General features: G+C 38.2%; 1 long non-coding RNA gene across 1 annotated transcript; it reads left to right on the forward strand.

Annotated features, from left to right (window-relative positions):
• The first annotated feature begins 2,547 nt into the window (after positions 1-2,547).
• On the forward strand, positions 2,548-3,009 carry LOC311081461. Its single transcript, XR_014605885.1, has 3 exons — positions 2,548-2,568; positions 2,734-2,784; positions 2,878-3,009. It is a non-coding gene; the product is annotated as an uncharacterized lncRNA (long non-coding RNA).
• Positions 3,010-5,588: the final 2,579 nt, after the last annotated feature.

The following is a 5,588-nucleotide window of genomic DNA, read 5'->3' on the forward strand; positions in this document are numbered from 1 at the left end:
CAGAGATTGTGTCAACTAGACTCTCCCCTGTAAGGCCTCATCGACACGACAACAAACCCTTCCCTATACCAGCGTGACTCCGATCTTCAACCAGATGGAACTGGATAATATTCAGAATGTTCCAATCCAGTCTGACTTCTGACCTGTAACTGTTCCTGTTCTAACCCTGCCTGAATCATAATCATTGTTGGCCAGAGGAGAACTGGCCCCGAACTGAGCCAAGTTTCTCCCAAGGTTTTCTTCTATTTCTGTCACCTGATGGAGTTTTGGTTCCTTGTCACTGGCTTGCTTAGTTGGGGACACTTCTTATTCTTGATCTGACTGCTTCAACAACATACTATGAGAACTGAACCGAGCTGGACGATGACATCACAGTTTTCTCTAGAGCTGCTGTACAACCGAAACAAACTTTGTTGCATTATTTTCCTGTTATCACTGATGCTTTGAAACAATCTGTATTGTAAAAAGTGCTATATAAATAAAGGTGACTTGACTTGACAGGAAAATATAGGATTTAACCTTAACGCTAGGATAACGAAAGTTACAATCACTTTAGTTTTCAGCATTATCAGTGGTAAAAGGAAATATTCTCAAAAGCCTTTAAAGCAGGGAAAGTTATTTATTAAGCTAAATATTAAATATACAGACAGTAGAATGGAACAACATACTGAAGAGAGAAATTTAACAGTAACAAATAATGCACTGCTGTGAAGGAGAGACTGTAAAAGCCTTTCTTGTAGTATGAGGTTATGTTCAGGAGTAGCAGGGTTAAAGCCTTTCTCCAAGATCAACAGTTACCTTTCCTTCTTATACCCTGAGCAAAGTATTGTTAAACATCATCGGAATACCAACATTGAAACCAGCTGACAGGAAACTGAAAGATAAGGCAAATGGTTGGAGATAAAGCGAGGGAGAATAAATTAACATATTCTCCTCAATGCATGTTTAAACAACAGCACCTAGATTGTACATTAGGATACTTTAATATAAAGTTCACCACAATTCAGTTCAGATTATAATCTGTCAGATGAGACCAAACATGACATTCTTGCATGTTAGAAAATACTAGTAGATAAATAGTGAAAAGCACATGTGTCCTGTTAAGCAAATGAAATGATGTGTCATAAAACACCCTACTTAAGGGATAGTTCATCCAAAAGTAAAATATCTTGAGGATTTTCCTTGGCACCTTGTCCTTTGGTTGCTTGTGTTTTTAAAAAAAATCTATTTTCTCTTCTTTATATGTTATTCTCCTGTGTTCTGTAAAGCTGTGCAACAATTTGCATTTTAAAAGGTAATGTACAAATAAAATGAAATTGAATTGTAATATAAAATGCTTTGGATTAAAGCATCTGCCAAATTTATAAATGCAAAACTCATGAGAACCCATGACTAAGTAATAATTAACAGGTAAAAACACAGCTCACTTTATGGTACTGTAAAACAAGCCAATATCAACGTTATCTTTAGAGCATAAATCCACTTTACCAAAATCTAGGGCATTCTTTTACATGAAAAGTTGTAAATCAGGTTAATAATTACATTTAACCTATTTTTATGTCATTAAATTCAAGTTGACGAGTTCTGTGCATTGATTCAGTTTTACATCTGTTGATACAGGATGTTCTTGCATGTGCAGGAAAAAAAAAACTTTTAAATGAGTTTTGTTGATTTAACACAAGTTTAATTTGTGGCATGAAATCACAATTATATTACTATTTTATATTATTATAATAATATAATTATATTAATCAATCACTATTAAAGTGTGAGATCAAACAATCCATTCATGCGACTGGAGGCTTCTGGGATTTTCCCTTCGCATGCTACAAGGATGCTGACCACTGATCTATATATACATATATAATTTTTTTTTTTTTTTTTAAGGGAGAGAGATGAATCAGAGTTATTTTCTGTTGTGATCAACATAGTGCTACAAATGTTGTGAACATCATGAACCCGGAACCCGGAACATCCCTTTGATTGTAATTAACAATTAACTTGAACTACTTATTTTTCTGAAGCAATATAATTCATGTACAAAAGACAGTAAATCAGGACACTATAAAAGGAACATGAGAGGCTGTGAGGATGACAGAGCAAGAGCTGGAAACAAACATCAGTGAAGAATGAAGGGTTTAGTATGTTTACTGCTGCTGTTGGAAACCTTTGTCGTACAGCATCAGGTAGATGGAGGACTCAATGAGAATGAGATCAGTCAACAGCTCAGATCTGAGGACGGAAGACAGAATCCACCTCAAACAGACACTTTGAGAGATGAAGCTTCAACTGACAGCCAACAAAACTGCCATCTGTTCTTCACTGACATCCATGCAGCGCTGAGAGAACTGACCGCCACCGTTACAGAGCAGAAAGTGAACATCAGAGAACTGACCGCCACCGTTACAGAGCAGAAAGTGAACATCAGAGAACTGACCGCCACCGTTACAGAGCAGAAAACCATCAACAGAGAACTGACCGCCACCGTTACAGAGCAGAAAGTGAACATCAGAGCTTTAGAGACGCAACAGATGTTTATCCTGGAAGAGCTGAACAAGAAAAATGATGGTAACTTACCAAAACATTCATTCTTTTATCAATGTTCCTCAATGTGAATCACAAAAGAAATACATTGCATAATGTAAAAGTTAGTTTAAAGTTGAGTGGATACTGTGTTATCTATTACAATAAGCAGTGTAAATTTCTTTTAATAGAATCATTATTCCTTCACAGAAATATCAAATCTTACTCTGGGTCAAGTGGAGTTGAGAAAGGAAAATAGAGGTGAAACTGCTTGAATGATGTTAAATTCAGTGTATACATTCTCAGTGCAATAGAGTAATATATCACAATATTGTTTATGTTTTTCAATATCAGACAGAGAAATAGCTTTTTCAGCTTCATTGATGCAATCTGGCGATGGATATATTGGTCCTTTTACCACTGAAATCACACTAACCTACAGGAAAGTCTTCACAAACATAGGGAACGCCTACAACCCAATTACAGGTAATTATCAATGAAATGAGTCATAAAACTCAGTTTATAATAATGAAAACTCTTCAGCTCCATTCAGACCTCTCTGCAGTTGTGTAATGTGTATTAGAGAATTAAATGATCTGCCATCTTTCAAAACTATTACACAGTGTGTTTGGTAATTAAGCAATCATAGAGGAAACATCTGATTCTGTATCTCTTGTTATTTGATTTAGGTATTTTCATAGCCCCGCTGAAAGGAGCGTACATGTTCAGAGTCTCTGTATTTGGTCATGGTGGAACTGCAGGAAGTATATCCATTGTTAAGAATGGAGAGCGTGTGGTTACAGCACATGATGTTCAGGCTCAGGATCGGATAAACTCCTCTAATGGAGTTGTGTTGATCCTGGAGGTTGGAGATGTCGTCTATGTGAGACTTTGGTCTGGCGCGAGGATATATGATAGCCAGAATAACCACAGCACTTTCAGTGGTTTCCTACTGTTTCCCTTAAGATAACAGGAGCTTTGCAGAATATGATTCCATTAATACTGAACTTTCAGTGTATGATTTAATTGAAATCATGAAGTATCTTTGACATATGAATCTGTATTAATGAGGACTAATGTGTGTTTGAAATTTGCAAAAGATTACTGTATAAAAATCTGAAATGTCTATAAATATAACTTTGTATAAAGAGTTTCAGCACTGAGACAGGACCCATGAATATCACGTGACTCAAAAGTGTTATTATAAAGGGTTAAAGAGATTTTGTACTCTATTATACTGATTCCAAAAGGAACGACTACGCCAGCCGGGATTAACTACACGGGAAAGACCCAAGGGCCCACAGCTTCGATTATTCACAAGATGACCCAGAGACTTGGATACTTGTTATAAAAGGTATAAATCTTTATTAAACAGTCAATTCGTTAAATTGTCTCATTTACTAGAGGAATCATAAAAAGGATCAGCCACAAGAAGCAACTAGCACTGTGAAATAAGTTTATCAAACACAAAAGAAAGACACAAACAAACAAAGAGCTGGGGCTTACCAATAAGGAGTCAGGCAGATTAGATGCCGGGCTTCAATAATGTCTGTAATAACAGATACCCACATGTGCACCAAACCACACTTACACACTAAGGGTGTATTCACACCTGCCTCGTTTGGTTCGATTGAATCGAACTCTAGTTCGTATCCCCCCTTGGTGCGGACCTTTTGGGCAGGTGTGAATATAGCAATCGAACTCGGGTGCGGACCAAACAATCGAACCGAGACCCAGCTGAAGAGGTGGTCTCGGTACGGTTCCAAACGAACTCTGGTACGGTTCGTTTACGCTGTGAACATGAACCGACCCAACTACAGAAAACTGCGTCTTTTTATTTGACTGCTCTTATGAGGATACTTAACAAAACGGACATTTTGGCATAATGGTGTCTAAAGCGAGCGAGCGAGCAAGAGCGGAGAGAGAGGGAGCGAGAGACCTTGCGTGTGTGTGTGCGCTAGTGTGCCTCACGAAGCGCATGTAAGGACTCAAGCAATCAATTGTCGGTGCGGGCGGGCTTTTATCTATACCATAAAGTTTCTTTATATTGCGTGTGTAGAGAATAACACCAAATCAGTAAAATAACAAATATTACATTACGAAATATCTCCATGCTGAGCCTGTTTTTGCACTTCCTGCTTTTCCCTGCTTGAGAATTCCTGTCCAATGAATGGACGACCTTAGTACATGTGTGGTTTTGTTTACACATTTTGGTTCACTTGTAAAAAGAGCAGTGTGAAAGCGAACCGTACCAAACAAAAAAAATCAACATTCTATTTGGTCCAGACCAAAGCAAGTGAACTATCGGACTTTCCTGGTGTGAATACACCCTAAAGAAATTAACTGCAAAATCCACACCACTTTGGTGAGAGGGGAGCTACTGCCACACAGGAATGGCCAGCCTGTCTTCTCCAGGCCCCCAGCTCCAACAAAAATAAAAGAGAAAAAAAACAAGATTAGGGAAATTCAACATTCAACATAAAACAAAATAAACAAACTAATACAAAATCAAAAACACTTTTCTTCCAACTGCAACAGAACCAAACCACAGGTAACAAACAGACTTGTTACAACAAAACAAGATCAAGAAAGCTGGAAGATCATGAAAGCTGTTGAATGCAAAACCATAAATGCAAATCAAAACTAATGAACGCCAAACAAATAAAGGCAAAACAAAAAGTATTAAATGCAACAAGTTATGGAATGCAACACAAAGGTAGTAAATGCAACAGCAAAACACTAAAAGCAAAACAGCAGTGTTGGAACTGCAAGCTACAAGCCATGCATGGCACGCTCACAGATGGTTTAAACAGCAAGCAACGCGGACCACGGCATCTATCCAGCAGTCAAACCTTTATGGATCACATGCAGACGGCAGCAGTCGCTCAAAGAAGCACCAAAGTACATATAGCCCGCAATTCTCTGATGCAGAGAACGCCACAGCAATGAATGGCGATCGATCACATACGGGTGCAGCAAAACGGCCAAACAAATGCCAGCTTCACAAAGGGGCCCTCGTGCAAAGCGGCGAGACTCTGGAAATACGATCAGCTGAGTATGACGCT

The sequence above is a fragment of the Abramis brama genome (assembly GCF_963993115.1).
Source record: "Abramis brama genome assembly, chromosome: 4".
Taxonomy (NCBI): Eukaryota; Metazoa; Chordata; class Actinopteri; order Cypriniformes; family Leuciscidae; genus Abramis; species Abramis brama.